Here is a 21,889-nt window from a genome sequence, read left to right on the forward strand (position 1 = left end):
AAATTGGCGTCAAGATAAGCTCTGCTGCCATCCAGACAAATTACGCTCTGGGCCAACGTGTACTTCAAACTGCTTGGTAGTCACTGCTTGGGTTGTTTTTCATTATGTGATCCACAGTGATCAATAGTAATCTGTTAGCAAACACTAGAGCCTAAAAGAAGTCAAAGATCTGAATCACAATTTTTTTGTTGTTGTTTGTTGGGGTTTTTCTGTAGACTCTTAAGTATAAAATCTTGGTTACCAAATAGGCCCTCTGATTCATCAATTAATTTTGTTTAGGATTAGCTCTCTGTAGAGATTTTAGTGTGTTGCCAGACTGTGCTACTAATTACTTACTTGGAATATTACCTCACATCCAATGGGCCCGTAAAGCAGTATTTGTGAATGTAGGCAGAAAATGACTAGTGGGAGAGTATCTGACAATGTCTCTGTGTGTTTTGAAGGTTTTAGATTCTGATAACTTTATTCATATTAAGGAGGGTGCTACTATGTGGAGAAGTACCTCAGAGCTGATGCTATAAGGTATGGCTGAAGTTTGAGAAATATTCAACCCAATTAGTATCAAGGAGGTATCCAAGCAGACTTTGTTATAGTGGGCAAGAACAACCCTAACTATGGTAAACTAATGAAAAGTGACGGGAAATGTAATAAAAACCAGATAGTATTTACCCTCTATCAGATGCAATGTCTTATCGTGAACATTCCTGAAGTACAAAACTTAAGTGATGCATTAAAATCAGGGGAAATGTGTTCTTTACAGTAAAAATGCAAGTAGCAAATTTGGCAGTGATAAGTGTAACTGCCTGGAAGAGCTACAATCACAACCTCCGTTCATAGTCTGGTTTCTACATTGTTATTAAATAAGCCTTCATTTACTTATGCTGCTGGAAGCCCATATTCACTGCAGTATCTGCGTGTACCTTTTAAATATAACCTTCATACAATATTATTTTAATTTGATACCATTTATGGTTTGAAGGCATCGTTGACTACTGGCACTGGTCACAGTTTTGCCTCCCTTTGCAGCGCTTACCTGGTAGCACAGTGTTTCAGTTTGCTCTGGCAGTTGTCAGTCATCGATGTCTTACACTTATTTTGCTGGTGGGTCAGCAGAGAAGAATGCTGTGAAACAACACACAGCAAATGTTCTTAGGATATAATGTACTTGTTTAGCTATATCAGTCAAATCTGTTTTTTTCCAGGATATTTGTTGGTCTCTCTTTTTGGTGTCATAAAGTGTATACATTAGGCTTAACACACACGGTTCTGGGTATGCAATATCTCTGGGAGCTGGTGTGCCTAATATTTGCACAATAAATAGAATTCACTTCACTAGACCCTGAAAATTTTAATGACAAATACTCTTGTTATTATGTCCTTTATTTAATATTTTAACAGAAAATAATTCCAATAGAATTTCCTGAGCTATCAGTCTTGAGAATAGAAGGCAAATGACTTTACCCTAATGTCCATTACTTTAAAAGGAAAAGAGGGATGTCTGTTGTATTGATTGATATACATTCCTGTTATATGAACCTGGAAGAAAAGGTGCACAAAATTATTTTCTCTGTAGAAATTTTTCACACAGACCTTCATAAAAAGAAATATGTTAATGAGTTAATAACCGTTAGTGGTATCACCTCTTTCCATGCTTAAAACAGTCATTCCTTTAGTGGAAACAATTACTTCACAGAAAATTGACTAATTTTCAAGTAACCTATGTTAGAAATCCACATATTCAGGTGGATTTTCAGGGAATCATGCCCAAATTAACGACCCACATTGTACCTGGAAGAACAGTTCTTTGTTTAGTTCAAATGTTTAGTTCAATGTTTATTTTAAGGGACAGTTCTTATTTCCTTTTCTTTCTGATACAAAAGAGAAGGTGGCTGAATCAGGTCGCTGTGAAGGAGCACAGAGCGTCTAAGTAACCATTTAACTGAAGTCCATTTTCACTGGAAGCACAGTGGTAACTCCACTTATTTGGGCCGCTTCTGGAGAAAGGCCTTTCCTGAGCTCCGTAGAAATGCCTGTGCAGGCTGAGCAGACTTTAAATCCAGGAGGACTCCAGTGGTTATGGAACTTACCCACAGTGTGCTGCTGATGTGTGCAGGTTGCTGAAAGGTGTCTAGAATGAAGGCTTTAGACATCTGTGGTGGAACTCACTCAAGAAATGGATTCTCCTTTTGCTGAGGGTAGGCATTGCAAGCTTAGATGATACGTCAGGATCACCGCTTAAAAACTGAAGAACATGTCTGGGGCAAAGCAAGAAACACAAACTAAACAGCTTATGCTCATGTAATTATTGCCAAATGAGAACGATGATGAACAGTGCTGGAGCTGAAATTGGTTTTTTTTTAACGTATGAATTTTCAGTCATTTTTCTTGTATCCTCTGTGTAGACCAGTAGTGTGAGAGTAAGGTCGTTAAATTCCATTAACCAAACTATTTCCTGGTGTACTGGGTCTGGCTGGGATGAAGTTAACTTTCTTCATAGCAGCTTGTAAGATGCTGTGCTTTGGATTTGTGGCAAAATAATGTTGATAACATACCAGTGTTTGGCTGTTGCTGAACAGCGCTTGCACAGCTTCAAGGCTTCCTCTTCCCATGCCCTGCCTCCCAGCCCCCAGCCAAGTAGGCTGGGGCTGAGCAAGGGTGTGAGGGGGGACACTGCCAGGACAGCTGACCCAAACTGAGCAAAGGGATAGTCCATGTCACCTAACATCATGCTCAGCAATAAAAACTAAGGTAGAGGAAGACAACGATGAGGGATTTTTTTGCTTCCGAGGTGGATATTGTTCAGAGAATGGATGGACATTGGTATGCCTATGGGAACTGGGGTGTGATTTCCTTTGCTTTTTTGTGTTTGTTTGTTGTTCCCCGCCCCCCCCCCCCCCCCTGTTAACCCCCCCCTGTTCTTCACCTGTTAACCTGTCTCTAGCTTGACCCACGAGCTTTCTCACTTTTGCTCTTCCTGTTCATTCCCCTTGTCCTGCTGGGATGGAGGGAGTGCGTGAGTGGCTGTGTGCATGTTCAGCTGTGGGCTGCTGTAAAATCACCACACCTGAAAAGGAGGGATTTTGCCCTTTCTGTAATGAGTAATGGTTTTGTACAGATCAGTAAAGAGAACAATAAACCCACTAACTGCAGTTCATGAAGCCTCTCTGTTCTTCATTTTGAGTACCAAATGCGAAGTGTCATGCAATGGGAGTGACTTGGAAAAGCAATCGTGGCACATCTTCTGAGGAAACAACACTTAAAACTTCTTTGGTTTGATTATGACTGAATGTTGCATCATTTTAGCTATATGTTGGTCTATCTTTGCAGGAAAAAACCCTTGTGTATTACCAAGGGTAGGGTAGATTCTCTTTCAGAAGAAGAAATTGAAGATTTGGTACAAAAAAAAAAAAGTATGTTTTCCTATATGCGAACATAACGTCAGATCATGGAACTATCCAAGTGGGAAAAAATGAATTGTTTGATTTGTTTTCAAGAAATGAAAATACATTGCACCAAGAATATATGAAAAAAGTTCTCCAGTCAAATGGTTTGAGCTTTGATAAAGTATAATTACTTGAGACTGATAAAAAAGCAGCTATCTTTGGGGGTGGGGGGGGTGGGGGGGGTGGGCACCATCAATAAATTAATATTAAAAAAAAAGGAAAGAATTTTCTTGTATACAGCTCATGCAGTAATTAATACAGCTATTTTTACTTCAAGGAAGTCATGATTTGTTCAAAAGTTTTCAATCGTCTTATCCATCTGCCAAAAACATTACAAAAGTAAATGCTTTAACAGTTTCTGGAACATGTCCTTACCAAACAGTTGTCTTTCCGTCTGCAATTAGAAAGATTTTTTTAGGAAGTACTTTTCTTAATTAAGAAAATACTCATTTTACATTCTCCACAAATGATAAGAACATGAAAGTTATTTTGACTCTTTTGTGAAAAGTTGGAAGCAATTCACTTGATAGTTTAGAAAGATAAATAAAGACTGTGGAAGGACTATTGTATATGGAAGAAACCAAGAATGCAAATGTGTGAGGAATCTCATCTGGTCTGTTGTGCTCTCTTCAGATCTTGTCCTCTCTGTTCCTTAAGCCAATATTCTTCTTGCATATTAAATACAGGAGTAATAGGAATACATGTTTCTGTACAAAACACCTGGAGAAATTACGGAAAACAATGCAGTACTGACTTGATTAAAGCTGAATTTCCATTAAAATTAATTCCCTTGTACTGATGCTCATAAAAATGTGCAGTCTTAAGGGTATTTGTAATATATGCTTCCAGATCTGCATCCAGGGGAGCGCAAGTGTCAGAAGAGAGCAAATTTGAAAGGGGATTTGATAAGAGAAGTGGGCCATGCTTTTGGTGGGGTACCAGGTTAACTAGACTGTGAATAAAACTTTGTAATTACTTTAATTTTGGGGTTTTTTTGGGGGTAAAGCAAGTGATTGTTCTTACAGATTATGTGAGCTAGAGTAGTCTTGCTATCCTGATTAGTGCAGTGTCTAATGTGATTAAAAACTTTTGTTAAATTAAAAATTTTTGTTCAAACTTAAAAAAAAATCTAAATCCAGACTTCAAGAAATTTCAGGATGTAACAATAATGCTTTGCTCCTGGGGGTGAGGGCTTGGGATAAGGCTCCTGTTCTCATTATGAAGGCTGACAGACCTTCACAGATTGTGTCGGAAATTGAATTTTTGTTAAATAGCTATCATCCTCCTACATTTTGATCCACTTATCTGTTATTTTTAATTCTTGGAAATGTTTCACTTCTCACCAGGTTTTGTATAATGCATTATTGCAGTGGCCTAAGATCATTTAATGATTTCTGCTGAACTCTTGCTTGAAAGTTAATGATGATCGAAAAAATATACGGTTTTTTTTCAAGTAATGAACAATCATATTGCATTAAGAAGTCTTTAATGTACCTGAACAATAACTTTACCAGTTAAAGCATATGCAAAATTTCTTAAGCTAAATCCAGCACTATTACATGGGAAGTTTAGTAAAGTGGAATGCATATTTTATAATTTTACTTTTTTTCATTTACTTCTCCGCTGCACTTTGATCTTTTCAGAGATCTCTGCCTTTCACTTGCTAGGAAACCATTCTGTTTGAATGCTTAAAGCTGTCTTTTTTAATTAGTATTTTGCATTCTAGATTCAAGAAAGAAGTAAGAGTCCCGAGATTAATGCAGGCAAATGCATGACATGTAGTTCTTGATTTAAGGTTGTGTTTATGTGCTTGGAATCATCTTGCAGCCAAAGTGATGAATTATTATTCTTGGCTGTCACATAAAACCAAAGAGCGTCATAGTTTATAAAAACAAAAAAAGCTTGTTAATGTCCACAGCCAAGTTCACTGTTAGTAAGCTTTTGCAAAACAGGTTAAATCCTGAGATATTTAGAAAGCTTTTAACAACATTATTAACAATTGCATATTTATTCAATAGTTGATTAGAGTAGGCAAATGTGACCCTTCTTTCTGCTCTCGGTTTCTTATTTTTTTCAGGATCTTGGTTTCAACCAATTGGTAACTGGACAATCTGTATTTCTCTAAAATACAACATTACAAATCAGCGTAGTGCTTTGCAAGTTAGAATGATTCTGACTTTTCACAGTTTGGAGTTAAAGTAAGTAGTACTTTGTGAAAAAAAAACAACCAGTAGGTCACAGTATTCAGACTTTGCTGTCTACAACTTCAACATGATGGGGAGGGGAGAGGGTGATGCTGATCTCTCTGCTGTCCGGTGATAGATAGGATGCGAGAGAATGGCTTACATCTGTCAGGGGATATTCAGACTGGATATTAGGAAAAAGTTCTTCACTGGGAGGATGGTCAAGCATTGGAACAAGCTCTGCAGGGAGGTGGTCATGGCACCAAGTCAGTGAATGCTAAGAAACAATTTGAAAATGCTCTTAGATAAGTGGTATAACTTGCCCTACATGCACTTTGGAGTTGGACTCAATGACCTTCATGGATTCTTTCCAACTCAGGCTGTTATGAGTTTCTCTTTTGTATTTCATATTTATTGATACGCAGCCATTACTACACATCTTTGCAAGATTCCTATTGCATTCAGCAAAATTTCTTCACTGAAACTTTCTCATGTTATTAATAAAATAACTGTTAATTGTAACATAATTCACACACAAAAAGAACATTATTCATAAAAATGTGTGTGTAGGTAAAATAAAAAGGGCTATGGGAGGCTTCTTCCCAGGTAGCAATCAAAAAATGAAGAGACCTTTTAACCCCTTCTACTTTAAATTTGCTGTGCTAAAATGTCACCTCATTATCTGAGCACCTTCTATGGCGTTCGCTCATCAAAATTACTAGAACGCATCTTAGATTCTGTGTTCTTGTATCTTCTCCCTAGGAAAGAAATATGAACAGCAAAACATCTTTTTGGTTTCTTTTTCTTGTGTTTTGGGGTGTGTGGGGTATGATGTTGTTTTTTGCTCAGGCTTTTTCCCCACAACAATTTCTGTTAACACTAAAGAGAAAAGTTCAAAGAAACATGAGTCACACCTGCAGCAGCCAGAATGAGGTTGCATAATCCCTTTTTTTGCAAGAGACTTTGTCCTGCAGTGCCAGATGACTCCTTTATATACCTGTATTTATATGATATGCGTTCTATAACCTAACAAGCCATGCTACTTTTGACTATGAGGTTATGTTAGGAAGAAGGGAGGGGAAAGCTGTACTTGGGGAGAACTGGGTGATGGGAAGAAGGGCAGTCCTGTTGGAAACAGGGAAAAGATGATACAATCATTGAGGGGTTAGAGAACAGGTAGACATGAAGTCAGTGTATTTTCAGGATAAAAGGGGAGAAGAAGGGGAAATTCAATTTTCAGGGCTTCCTTTTATGGAAATTTAGGAATTCTTTAAAACATTATGGTATTATTACTGTATCAGTATATCATTGCTATAATGAGAGATACTCTCTCTTTCTTCTCTTTAAGTACAGACTTCAAGATCTTCATTTTGAAAACACTTAGCAGAATGACATCTAACTGAAGGGAGATGGAAAGGACTCAGTTCCCAATTATATTTCTCCTGTGGCTGACTTTCAATAGAAAGGCTTTTCTTGCGATGTCAGAGAAGGCACTGATGCAAGAAGTACAAAGAAGTTCAGACCTGCATGGTATAAAAAGCTTTCAGAAAGCAGGTGGGAAAAAGATAACGAACAAAACTTCAGTACATATGCAGAACTAAGTATCTTAAATGTTTTAAGAACTGTAGATTGTGTGTTCTCCTAGAAATATTTCCTTCAGAGCAAAAAAAAGATAATCATATAAGCAATGTAGTTTGTGGTAAATACATACTTCAATTTTAGACAAGAAGCACAGAAATATGGATGGAAATTCTTTACTGGCAGAGTAACACTCAATGTTGGTGATGGTAATATGGTTCTACTGCTGAAGATTTATTGCTACATTTGGTCAGCATCCATAATCAACTTCAAGATGCTTAGTTTATGCTGTTATGTCCAGAAAATGTTATAGTACATGCATGTAGCTTTGCTCAGGTATTTTATTAACTGAACTATTCAGACTGGCAAAACACTTATTTGCTGGGTTGGATGGAATAACCTGCAGTATACACATATTCTAGGTGCACATTTTAAAATAATTTACTTTAAAAAATTGTGTGACATTCATTCTTCTGTATCTTGGAAAATATATATAGGTCTTATTGTTTTATGGTTTATTTCCTTTTGTTTTTCTAGATCTATTTGTTTTAAATTGTAAGTAACATACATAGAAATTCTAAGGAGAATAGCTCAAAAAGAAACACAAGTTTTACCAGTAAAAAAATCAATATAACTGAATCTAATGTATCAGTTAGTACAGAGAAAATTGTTTTTTAGTGTATCCAAAGCAATTACTTTTTGGAAAGCTCATGTTATTTAAAAGCTTTGTGAAAGAATGAGGTTTTACCTTTAAGTAAGGAGTGAGTTTCCTGTGGAAAGTAATAAATTTTACCAGAAATTTAATTTTCTTGTTTTAAGGACATGAGAAATAATATAAAATTTGACAAGTATTTTACTTCAGTTACTTTTGAATTTGTATTTCCCATTCAAAGATAAGAAACTTCTTGGTTCCTTACATAAGTATGTTACTTCTGAGATGTGTGATTGCAACTTTGAAATAAGGGGTATTTGGTAGGTGCAACATATTTTCTACTCAATAATAAAATCAGTCAGTCTTAAAACTAAAATAAGGTACATAGTTATGAAAATAATATGTTAATTTGGAAAGTTATTATCTGGTAAAGTTAAATCATTTTTTTTTTTGTCCAAACTCAAAATAGTAAGCTACTTTTCCAATGATTAGTTAAAACACATGGGATATGAATTTTAAAATAACTAGATTAAGAACTGACTTCAAAGGCGTAAGTACAGGAGTCTATGTTAAAGGGGAATTACTTTAAAATGATGTTTAGATGAGACTTTTTTTGAGCCTTGATGGAACTGAGAGGTTAAATCAAAAGATGAACTGAATCAAATAGAGAGCTTGAAACTACTCTCCCTAGTATTTCTTACCATGAGGAAAAAAAAAGATGAGGTTAAATCAAAAGATGAACTGAATCAAATAGAGAGCTTGAAACTACTCTCCCTAGTATTTCTTACCATGAGGAAAAAAAAAAAGATGTGATGCTAAATGTACATCAATGCAGAGAGGTTCTTTTAAGGTATCTTTCCAAAGTATAGTGATTCGGTGTATATCAGAGGCATGTTGCATTTCTCATATGTATTTATAAGTATAAATTCTACAGAGTGGTCTTTTCCCACCGAATCAGTGCCAAGTCTTCAACAGCTCTTTTGGTTTACAGTAAGAACCTTAATGCTTAGTAGCTCTTGTGTTTGGGGTGCCATGTAAGTGATCCTTATTCTTGACTCACTTTTAATCCCATCAATTTGAGTATCAGTCATTCTTATGATGCTTGTGCAAAAAGGATCAGAACTTCAGGTGCTTTCTGGACTTAAAATATCTGTGGGCTGACTTAAAGCAATAGAAATTTATACCAAAAATCTGTGAAACTAGATTTTGAAACTAGAAATAACATTTTTCCAATATACTTCTATTCAGTATTCATGGTTATTTCTGTAACACAACCTGTATGAAATGAACCCCTCCTTTTGCCAGGAAAGAGTTACAGAGAAATCACCAAACCACTTTATTTTCAATGGGAACAGAATGGAATTTTTGATTTTGAAGGTGCACTCTTCATGCATGATTCTTTTATGTTAAACAATTAAATTAAAATATTTAATAAAATTTACTGGTTTTAATAACACAGAAGTTTCCAATCTTTTAGTGTTCTTTCCTAAGCATAAATCTGTATTTATGCTGTCAAGATTTATTGAAAACATATATTCATTAAGCATAAAATGGAACATAATTGGTAGTACTGTGCAGCTTATAGGACAATGCTGGTTTATACAGATGGTGGTAAAGGAAAGAAAGAAAAAAAAAGGAGAATTAAAATTCTTAATTTTACAGTCTTTATAATTTTGAAATCCTTTAGTGTATGTCTTATTAATCTGTGTTGATCTGTGCCAACAAACTATACAGATTATTTTCCAGAAGTCCTGGAGGGAAATAATGGGGTTTGATTGGAATGCCAAGGTCAAGAGGATCATTACTCTTTATTGCATTTTTTTCTCTAATAACAGATTAGGAGGAACTCTAAGCATCTCTGTCATCTCTGAAGCTTTAATACAGTAGTTTGTCGCAGTTAGTGCTGCTAAAGCCATATGTAATGCATGATATCTTTTTTTTGAAATAATATTTATATCACAAATGTTTGGAAAATAAAAGGGCTGGTATTAATAATGATCATTATTTATTAAATTGCACATAAAGTTAACGTGTTCTTGTTTAGGACTTGGACTTATGGTATCTTTGAATACTAAGAAATGTTTTTCATGAACAGTTTGTCCAAGGACTGAGTGGATCTGTGCAGAGTAAACACAATTTTCAGGAAGATAAATGATTCCCTCACTCTCTGAATCGAAGTGGAAGGAGTAAGTTGGCTGGAATTCCAGTGTTTTAGAGGGAACATCTAATATGGGTAAGTTAGAGCACGAACGAAGCCACAGCGGGCTTCCTTTACTTTAGGAAGGTCTGCTTCTGAATTACCAATGGCATGAATAAGCATCTGTGTCACACAGTACAAATGGCTTTCTTACTTATAGGGCAGTCACCGTACTGGAGGTGACTCTATCTCCAAGTCCAGACAGCCATGGAAGGTAATTTAACTGTGATATTCTGTCTTCTGATGGAAGTTATAGCACTGGAAGGTGTTGATACAAAATACGATAGATATGAATAGAAAATTACTAGAAACAACAGAAATATGGATGCAACTGTTCCCTTTTTTTTGCCACAAGGAAACATGCTATTTTCATTGTTTTCTTCAAGTGATTGTTAGCTGAAAGCATATTTATATTGTCTTAAAGCTCTTATAGCCCCGTTTTCTTAAAGTGAGTACATCTTTGTGCCTCATATTTGTGCCTCTAACACTAGACAGAACAAGTTTGGAACTAGCTTTTATTGAGTGACTTCTTCCCTCCACCAGTCCTTTCACCCTGAAACCTTTTAGAAGTCTTGTTGTCAGTCTCTACCTCTGCCTTCTGAACTTTTAAAAAACAGGTTATTGGATAAAATATATTTTTACACTGTGCTTGTCTCAAAGAAATTAGTCTCCATCAGCTGCTCAACTGGATTCTTTACACTTTTAATGATGCAAGTCACATAGTATTCTCTGCCAAAAACGCAAAGGAGGGAAAAGAGACTTGATAATCCAGGCACTGAAGCTTTAATGAGACAAATTCCGTGTAATCATGCAAATCACCATTTGGCTGGCTTTTTTGGACAAAGTAGCTCATTCTCCACCTGCTAAATGGTAAGTCTGCATGGCACAAAAAAAAAAAAGAGAATTCTTCCTGCTTTGTGTCATCACAGTTCACTGGTAATACCGTGTTACTGGTGTTTGCATTCTGCTATACTGATATTCTGTGGGGTTTTTTATGCAAACTTTCTGTTCCAGCAGAAATGCCAGTCTGAACATTAATTTTTTCAACGATAGCCTAATACTAGAATGAGACTATAAAATTACTGACTCTCTTTGATGTGTCTCAGAGCAGCAATTATAGCTGTTCTTAGCAGCCAAATGATAGTGGAGACTGAATCCCTTAGGATTCTGCAACATTTTCACATAGAGGAATATCTTAAAGCTTGTTGTGCGTTGAGTTACCATTATAATCTATACCGTAAAGTTGGTGCATTTTTCTGGGTAATATACAGTAGCTTGCAAGTAATATCTGCAAGATTTCATTTTAGTCAACGCTTCCAGAACAGGACATATAAGTAATGTAATTCTCGTAGTATGTTTAATTTTTCCTATTTCAGACAGTTTTTGCTGTGTTTTTCATAGTCAGCTGTATGGGTCTTTTGCTGACACTATTACACTGTGATCTGTGGCTTCACACTAGTCATGCTCCACTCATTCTTGTGTTTTTTTTTTTGGGGGGGGCGGGTTAGTTAATCAAAGATCTTGTTTATTAGAAATTACTGGTAACTTTGGAGAGCTATTCTTATCTAATCCGAAACATTTACTATAAATGTCTACAATCTGACTTCATTAAGACCTCACTCACTGTCCCAATTAAAGAACATTATTGAAAGCTATTGGCATACCAAGTACATATTCATAACTATAATAAACCACAGCAATATATTTTTCCTTTCGCATTCTAATAACCGAACAGCTGCTGTAACTTTCAGACTACAGCAGAACCTGATTAAAAACCTGAAGCTTATTTACATTTCAAACGGTTTACTCTAAATTTATCTTAGCACTTCCAGTACAGTTGCATCCCTGGTAATGTGCTCTCGGAAGACCCTTGCCCTTTCCCCCGGGGGAAGCTGTGCCTGCTTGAGAACCGTTGTGGGCCCTTCTCTCCTTCCTCGTGGGCCCTTCTCTCCTTCCTCTCTCAAGTTCCCTATGTGGACCACCGGTCTGTAGAGCAGGCAACAAGCTGAGAAAGGCATTTACTGCCCTCGCGCTGCTTCAGGGCTGTCTTGTTACTGGATATAATGGAACTACTGTCAAAGAACACAGAGGCTTTTATAAAGCCTGCTCTTATTTCAGAAGGGTGAGTTAGTTTAGCCAGGCTTCTAGGAAACCTCTTAAGGCAGCTTAAGTTTGTGCTGCAACTAAAAGAAGCACTTATTAAGAAGCATTTATTAGCTTAGTCTCACATCTGTGCCATTTACTTTTCTCCTGTTGGCACAAGGTTTTGTGCAGGGGTGTGTTAAAATGAGTTAGGGAAGCAATCCAGGTTAAAGTTAACAGAACCGAGGAAATGACCAGAGATGGTTACTTGGAATCCAGCTGATAGGTCAGACCCGATAATACTTACAAACTCTGTGATCAGAGTGTTTCCAAACCAGAATTACTCAGAACGATTGATGAGACCTTGTTAGGTTGCCAGGTCTCATCTGAGAGATTGCTCAGTTCTTCAGTAGTGTTCCTGACAGGAATGGTAAGGGTTCAGTTGATGTTAAATCAAATATTCAAGGGTATATTTCGCACCAGAGCTAAGGAGTAGATTTTAGGACATCCATGAACACTGAACCACCTGTTTTTATGTTAATTCATGTGCATTGTACATCTCTGAAATCACATCAAAAAAGCAGAAATAACCCTTGGGCATTTAAGGGGGAAAAGGATAAAAGGCCTTGGAGCACTTCTCAGGTAATTGTTTGGAGCATTTCACACTGTAGTCCCACCTTTTACTTCCTGTGAATCAAAAAATGGGATTTAACAGATGTAGTTCCTTCTTTGTAGTCTTTTCAACACTGCAATCCATGCCAGACATTTGGCCATAGCCAAATATATTTTTCTGATGAACAGTTTTTATATTAATTTTTGATCTGTTTTTACAAGGCAGTACTCCCTGTACTGTCAAGACATGCTTCAGTCCCAAGTAACTCAATATTCTATGTTGCATCTGCCTTATATAGAGTATATGCAAAACATTGAATAGTTTATACATATCATGCAATAAATAAAGACTAATTCAGCAATTGCTTAGAGTGCCACCTTTTGCTGTGCTCCTTGTGTTGTATATATTACAGTGGGGTGGGTTCTCCATGATGTATAGTAATTAAAAAGATGGAATAAGGCATCCTTTAGGATCTTCCTAAAGCTGCTCAGTCCCAAATTTCTTTCAAATTTGTGATTTTTCAACAGATTTACATAACAAAGATGGGGTTTTACATACGTTTTCAATGTTAAACCATTAACTGCTTGTATGGTAGGAAAATTCATTGTTTACTTGTGCTATCTGAAAGAATAAAGTACACAGACTGTTACTCTATAATTTATTAACTCACAGTTGATCTTTTTTTTTTTGTAAATTTATGAACATTTCTCATAGATATAGGCAATAAAATAACATGTTTAAAATGCAAGTAAATCAAGGTTATGTATACCTTGAATATACATAACATTAGCCCTTTACAGAAAGGCAACCTGCACAGTTAATAGCAACAACATTCATATAATTGTAATCAATAGAATAAGTAAAATAAGGTGGAATATAAAACCCCTCAAAGATTAAAGAAAAGCTATAACATTTTAAATGCTTATTATTTCTTCTCTGGCTATGCATTTTCCATGTAATAGTATATCATGTGAAATTGTGTCCCCAGTTGCATCCAAGGAGTTTCACTAAGGGCTGTACATAGGTGTAGCATCAGAGTAGACAGTGCACATGTAGTAGGCAGAGTAGACAAACATGAATAGTGCAAGAGGAGCAGGATTTGGAGGCTATGGAAGGGATGACTTCCTTTCCATAGAGAAATGAACAAAATAAGATGTTATATAATAATCTTTAATTTTTAATGGTGTTGCAGTTTCTTAAATTTATAATGTTCCAATGGCATTTTTTACAAAACAGAAGGTTTACTACTTAATACGTACTTAACCATCCTAGAAAACTGACTAGAAACTGTGGACAAAGATGAAGGGGTAAGATGTGGACAGAATATAGACATACCTGAAGAGATTTTTGTATATTTATTTTAGAAATTGTTGGCAACTACACACTCCATGTTGGCTGCTATGCACCATCACACAGAAGTTATGAGATGGCTACCTAATAAGTGTTTTGATTTACAAAGTCATATGCCTAGTTTACAGTTATTTACTCCTCACCTGTGTTACACCCTGCCCGCTCTAAGCTGTAATGGCCTATTTCGAAACAGCAGATCTGTGGCTGTTGAACGCACATGTGACACAAGCGAACTCTGATCCTGGATTTGGCTGAATTATTCCTTTTGTCATTTGAAGGCTTTTTCATTGATTAACAGTGGTCCACTCATCTCCAAGGCAGGACTTTCTGTTGTTTTCTTTTGATCATTTTAAGTGGTGACAGGAATAGGGCCCCAAAAGTCTTGATCACTTATGGTCTCTGAAGTGGAGAAAATAGACATGATTTGTATAGCTCTGATATTGTCATTTATGTTCAGCTTGTGACAGTTATTTTTTGGTCTCTTGAGATTAGATGAATATATATTGGCAAAACCACAATGACCTGATGAAATTTTAATGCTAGAGAAGAGCGTTCTGCCATTAAGGTCCTTCAGAAAGCATAGTCTCAGGCAGTTCCGAAAACTGAGGTTGTGTTCTGTATTTTATATGACTTTTCCAAGGCATCTTTATGTCTGTTTGTCTGATAAACGGAAACATGTTATACTTGTATATTTAAGACAGATAAACTTATATAATAAGTTTATATAATAAGGTAAGTTCTTACAGTATTAGCAGCAACTCTTTAGAGTTGTAACTGCTCTCTAGAGGAAAATGCAAGACTGCAGTAATTCAGTATGAAGCTTTTCTATTTCTAGTCAGTTCTCACACATTTGATTTCTTCCTTGTTTCATTGCAGAATCACAGAATGTTTTGGGTTGGATGGGATGTTAGAGATGACTTAGTTCCAACCCCCCTGCCATAGGCAAGGACACCTTCCACTGGACCATGTGGCTTAAAGCCACATCTAACCAAGCTGATCATAGCCAATATGAAAAAGTCCAAAAAATCACAAACACTTTACCTACATCTAATGACCATAAAGAATAGAACATATTTTTTTTTACTCAGTTTCTTCATGTTTAATACCAATGAAAGTTTAGTGAAAATTAAAGAAAAGCAGAAATGCTAACATATAGTAATTATAGAATCATAGAATCTCTTGAGCTGGAAGGCACCCATAAGGATCGTTGAATCTAACTCCCTGCTCCTCACAGGACTACCTAAAAATGAACCATACGACCAAAAGCATCCAGACGCTCCTTGACCTCTGACGGGGTTGGTGCTCTGACCACTTCCCTGGGGAGCCTGTTCCAGTGCCTGACCACCCTCTCAGTGAAGAACCTTTTCCTAATGTCTGGTCTGAACTTCCCCTGACGCAGCTTCATACTGTTTCCACATGTCCTATTGCTGGTCACCAGAGATCCTCCTCCACTGCCCCACCTAAGGAAGCTGTGGGCTGTGGTGAGGGTCACCATAGCTTCAGTTGGTTTCAGAGCAATGGCTAAAGTCACTTTGTCTTTCAAGACTCAAACACAAATTCAGTCCCAATTGTATAAACTTTGTGAATCCATGAAGTTATGGAACTGTGGGCAGGTTCAACAACAATTCCAACCCAGTAATAAGAAGGTGATATCAAATGCTAACTGTAGACCATTTCTTAGTCCCTATAATAGTTGTTCTTTGTAGAATGCAATAGTTAACGTTTCCAGAATTGTATTTGACATTAGAAACTGAGCTACTTTGATGCAAGAATTTAAAATATTTCTGGTTATTTGTTTTAATTATTAATTTCTCTCTCTCTACCTTGTATTATCATAGATTAAATGCATCCTGGGTTATGAGTACTCAAAGTTACCAAAAGAGCTCCATATAACAAATCTAGATGTTTGTTGTTCCAGTTACAATGAAGCTTTTTGCAATGTGGAAATGTAATCCAAAATCTGATAAACTCTCACTACTATTTTTAGTCAGGTTTACTAACAAGTGAATGAGTAAATGACAAACACTATTGGGTTAAATCTTAAGTATTTAAACTTCTCTTTAACTATATCTGGAATCTTTTCAGTAGGAATAACGAAGTAGTGACATTTGATTGCTGCTTTAGTACATAGAGAAAAAAGCAAAAAACATACAAAGAGGTTCTTCCTTTTAATGTTGTACTTAACCACAGTTCAGTGTTTGTGGTTTGGGGTTTTTTATGTTTGCTTGCTTTTTCTGGCATTCCAAAATGCAGTACTGGCTGAGTGCATTTTCTGCAGATCTAAGTCTCATTCTTCATGACCACAGTAGTGAAGTTCATCCATCTGCAAGAGGCTTAAGGGAAAATTCAGTTCCCTTTTTTTCCCTTCCCATATTTATTCCTTTTTTTCCCCTCAAGTAGGTTACAAAACATGCAATCGGCCAGATTATTTTCAGATTTAAAGAGAGCAAATTAAGCACCTGTGACTCAGCTAGTTGTGTTTTCATATATTTAAAACTCACAGGTTCATGTTGCTGAAAAGAAAGGTCTGGTGAACACATTTCCTGGAAAAAATAAAGAAGCTATAAGCATTCATTCTCTTAAAAAAACATTTTGTCTTCTTCTAGATATAATTTTTTCAAATGTTTTATAACCATAATAATTCATACATCAGGAGCCCAATTCTTATTTGCTTTACAGACCAATCTTTTATATTTACATAAATCCTACATCAACAATGTTACCATGGTTACATAATTACAATTCAACCTTGCAAGTGGCTTGTCAAAATATCAGGTACAAAAACTGTGCTGGGACTGAGCCTACACATCCCAACCAAACAAGTATCATATTCTTTGTTTTCTAATTAACTACAAGTTCCTCTGTATAAAAATAGTATTTCCTAATCAAGAGACTTGTGTCAGTCAAAATTCTCAAGCCCAAAATTTCTCTTTTTGTTTTTCTGAAAAGATGAAAATATTAAGAGAACCTATTGGTGTGGTTCTGTGATTTCCTGGATAAACATCAGTGAAATTTGCTTTCAGACAAGTTTTTCCTCTTGGAGGTGGTAATCTAATTCACTTGCTAAAATGTCTGAATTTCAGTAAAGCATGACTTCAAATGGCTTTCATTGTTTATCGTCTGAGAATGAAGACAGCAGAAAAAGCTGCTATTTTTCATGAGTGAAGAGAAAACACAGATTTTGATCCATTGGCGATACAGGTATCTGTTCCATATCATTAAATTGTCTTTTTTAAATGAAAGACGATAATGCCATTCAAGATACTCTTGCGGGTTTGTTAACAAATACTCTCTCCATAAGGTGCTGGGTTTTTTTTTAACTCATAAATAAAAGACTTCAGGAGGAAAAAGACAAAGGACAATCCTATAGATTTCCTTAAAAAGAGGTGCAAAGAACAGTGACTGTTTGGAAAACACTAAAAGGTGATCTTTGAGTTGTTATTAATTTATCTATATAGACATTTGAGGATGATTTTTCATATATCCTTGGAAAAATCGATTCTACAAAAAAATTGTTATGGTTTGTTTTTTCCCATTTCTATGGCCTTCTAGAAATAACAAGTATTCTGTTAAACTGAAAACTAGAGCATAACCTTTACTGTACTGGATGTACAGATGCTGTGATGGTGGATGAGTAAACAGAATTTGTTAATTATAAGATAATCTAATATTCTAAGTAATATATCCAGATGCCCAAGAATACTAAGTCTGTTGTTTTATGTTTTATTTAGTTTTATTATTCAATTTTTCCTTTTTATTTGTCATATAAAAAGATTCTTAGACATATATTCATCAAAATATGCAGAAAACCTTTAGCAGTTTCGGTTATGGATAGTAGGAATATAGCTGCCTTTCACTAAAGTGATTGGTAAATGTATGTTGGACATTTATGTAAGTCACATTTTTAATCCAGTGAGACACCAGACACATGTGCTGAGAGATGTGGCTGGTCTAGGGGATTCCACTCATTTAATTTGCATAGGAAAGACCAGTTTGTGTTGGGATGTTCAGCTGGGGATGCTGCCTGCCTGACACACCTTCTCTGTCTCTATGGAATGTGAACTCTTCCTCTTCACTTTCAAGGTGTATGGCAGGCTCCATCTGACTCATTTGAATTTTCAAAATTAAGGCCATCAAGACATAAACTAAGAGGTAGTGCTAGTAGATTGAATTGTTAATATTTCCTAGGTGCTGATGTGACTTGACTAAAACTTTTGTGATTTTGTTTTTATCAAGTTTGGAACTGGTAACGTGCTCAGACTCAAAAATTACTGGGAGTTTTTTTGACATAAGTAGTTAACTGCTAAAAGCTTAAAATTCCATAGGCTTGTGCATGTGTGTGATTTTGAAAAGTTTCACCTTCAATTGGGTGTCAAAACAACCCTGTGACTAATTTAAATGAATTTAACAACCCGTGCTGTGGACACCTATTGTTGCACAACATCACCTCAAGAGCTGCCACAGAAACGCTTTGGGCAGTTGTCTTATGCTAACTTAGCCTTTCTGAGGTGAGTTATTTCAGTGCAATCAGATACCTGCTGGCACCTCAGACAAAAATGGGAAGGTCCCAAATGACCTTTCAAGAACGACACATCAAAAGAAAAGCCCTGTGGCTCCCTCATTGTTTTTCCAGACCATTTGGTTCCTAGTCTTTTTAGGAAGAAACAGTTCATCGTAGAACTTGAGTAGAGCCAGTAGGTAGTGGTCCTCTACAAGTTTTCCTTCCTGAAAAATTTGCATAGTAGCTTGATTAGTCCCTCTCCAGAGTGCTGGTGCTTGATATTTGCCCTTTTTTACAGTACTAAGTTCACTTTTTTCTTTTTCATTAAACCTTATACAAAAAAGCATCTCTTATCACTAGTCATGTGTTTCACTTTTTACTGTTCTTAGAATTTCTGGTAGATAAAGCTTTGATTCTTCCTATTTTGTTATTCTTGATTTGTTGTGGTGTTTTGTTTTCTTTTAAACAGCAATTCAATATGGCAGTTGGATGCACATTGCAGTAAAGTCCAGACTGCAGCACTGTATACACATGGGTGTAGATTCTGCAAAATTCCTCTGGGAAGTTGTGAAGGGGAATGCAAAAGGGAGAGGACTGCAGCTGCCTAATGCTGTGATCTCCTCTGTCGAAGGTTACTAAGCTGTATCTGGCTCCGTAATGTCCTGCTACTTCTGTGCTCCTGAGCTGGATGAAGGTAGTGGAAGAAAGTAACATATACTGGGGAAAAAGGTTGGAGGAAACAAAGACACTTAAAAAATTAAAAATGCAACATCTGATGCATGGATTATTTCCCTGTTGATAATTTTCAGCTGATGAAATAGTTATTAATAATGTAATTCAGAAAGTCAAGAATAACATAAACTCTATGCAGACTCTGAGGAACCCTACAGAATCTAAACTACTTACCTAAAAATGAGACACTGTGAGTGACTACAGCATAACATTTCAGCTGAAGCATCTCCTGTAGCCTGCTGCAGATATTCGTACTTAGAAACAATGTTGTCAGTAAATCAAAGATAATTTGATTTGATATTTAAACACCGAGATATTAAAAAAAAAACCAAACAACAAAACAAAACAGTAATGTCAGTAAATCAAACAATATTTGCCTCAGGGAAGTATGATAAGGATAATATTTTGACTCAGAATATTTTGGTAAAATCTGACTCTTTTGATCAGGGGAATTCTGAATCATGATGCTATATAGCATGTATATGAAGTAAATATGAACCTTCCCTTCAGTTTTAAAAACAAGGGTTACAAGATCTCTGTGTATATTAGGTCCCTGTTGAACTAAGCAATACAAAAGAAAAACATCAATTGACCACCTGGCTTCTACGTGTTAATTCTTCCCACTCTGTCCATTACAGCCCAGTGTTCTAAACCAGCTTTCTAAAACTAAGACTGTCTCATCCTTTATGTTTGCCATATCAGATATTTAGTATTAGTGGTGAGGTCATCTTAAAAAAATTTAAATTCATACTTTGTTCCTTCAGTCCCAAAAGAAAGACTGAACAGCAGACTCATGACCTTTACTACATAATAAGAAATATTAATTCTGAAGGACCTCTCAGCATCTTGCAGTGCACAGTTTCTGCTGAAACCACACAACTTCTGCTGTTGACCCCCCAGTGGAGAATAAGGCTGGCAAAGAGAATGTTAATAAACCCAGATTTAGCAAAGTTAATCCTTAAGAGGAGACTGAATGGTACTTTCAAATTATTTGAGTATCCATGAATTTCTAATAATAACTGATATTTTTCCTGGCCTGCAGAGTAATTGTTACAATACAACTATCTAATTTATTCTCAGCTGATACTTGATTTGAAAGAAACAAAGCATCAGAACACCCCAAATCTTGCATGTGGAAAAAGATCAGGCAAATTTCAGTAATAGAAGAAGCAAATTACTGCAAGAAAACACCCCAAAAGAAATAAGACATGACATAACTAAGAAATGAACACCAATTTACATGTAAGTCAGATTTGAATTCCCAGGAAGGCATAATCTAATGGGGAATTTATTGGTAGGTATTTTATGGTATTTATCATGATGTAGCATCTGAAATTCAAAGTATTGGCCACAACTGTCATTACAAGGGATGACATTTAATGTCAGTAGATATAATAAATTACTGAAATATATTTTCATGGTGAAAATATTTGGGATTATTCATGTCTGTTTGGCCACTCTCTCTCCTGGTGCTTAAGTGTGCACCAGTGTAGAAGCAGTGTAATTAGGGAGTTACTAATTATTAGTTAGCATCACTATACTTCTTAAGCAATCAACACATTATAGTGCAGAGTAATTTAACAGGAAATTAAATCTCAGTATGAGAACTTTCAGCAAAGATTTTGTCTCAAACAGTTGACACTTGCTGCTGACAATGTAGTCGAAAGATTAGATACCTGCGTTAGCCCGTCTTGTCTGCCTGCTTTTTTATAGCTTAAACTATTCCTCTTTTTGTCCTCCTATTCTGAACAAATGCAGATGTATATCAGCTTTTCTTTCTCACATATTGGTGCCACAGATTTTCATTTTATTGGCAGATATAAAGTGGGTTGTTTCTAGCACCTAGTTATCAGTAACATTTTTGCTGATTCTGAATCATTGTTTGAGACATCTTGCACTGTCAAACTGAGAGCTGTCTTCAAAATCATACATCCTTGACATATATAATTAACAAGCTTGGAGAAAGATGGCTGGCTGAAATCTGTACAAGGTCAGGAGAAAAGCCCATTACTTGGCACATACTCATGTGACCTAATTGACCTAACAGAAAGGGAGGAATTAATCATGCTTTCAGTCATTTCTCCTGCCATCTCTGTCGCTCCTTTTGCTGTGTTTAACATTATTACTTTTCCCACAGAAGATATCCAATACCTTTCTACTGAAGATGACCTCAGGTCTGTCTGCTTTTGCTGACAGTATGTCATGGCCCACCAGGTATGAAGGTTACAAGGACCAGCTTTCGTTAGGTGGGAAATGGACTGAAGGGCTTCAGCAGTGGTGTTGGCAGTGGATCTGCAGAGGTGCAGTTAGTAAGCAGTGCGGCTGGTGTGGCTAAAAGGGAAAAAAGCTTCTAAAAATGTGGGTCAAATATCACTTCAAACAGTATTAGACATCTGGACTGGGGCATTATTGACTGGAAGTAATAAATAACATGAATTTATGTTAATTTAAATATTCATATGTGTTTTGAAAAGCACAGATATTTTGAAATATTGGATTCAATTCTTGATCTAAGAATTTTTCTAAGTATGTTGTAGTGTAACTCACCTAGATCAACT

At 36.1% G+C, this 21,889-nt stretch overlaps 1 long non-coding RNA gene across 4 annotated transcripts in view; it reads left to right on the plus strand.

The window, feature by feature from the left end:
- The window catches only part of LOC119143372, a 32,789-nt gene extending 24,127 nt beyond the window's left edge, over positions 1 to 8,662 (plus strand). For 2 of the 4 annotated variants that reach the window (XR_005102683.1, XR_005102687.1), the window contains exons 2-3: positions 5,521 to 5,641; positions 6,975 to 8,662. This is a non-coding gene — a long non-coding RNA (uncharacterized LOC119143372). Of the gene's footprint in view, positions 1 to 2,913; positions 3,565 to 5,520; positions 5,642 to 6,974 lie in introns of those variants that run through there. The other 2 variants (XR_005102685.1, XR_005102684.1) reach the window with 2 other exon arrangements.
- The last annotated feature ends 13,227 nt before the right edge of the window (positions 8,663 to 21,889 follow it).

This window comes from Falco rusticolus, chromosome 1 (genome assembly GCF_015220075.1).
Source record: "Falco rusticolus isolate bFalRus1 chromosome 1, bFalRus1.pri, whole genome shotgun sequence".
Lineage (NCBI taxonomy): Eukaryota > Metazoa > Chordata > Aves > Falconiformes > Falconidae > Falco > Falco rusticolus.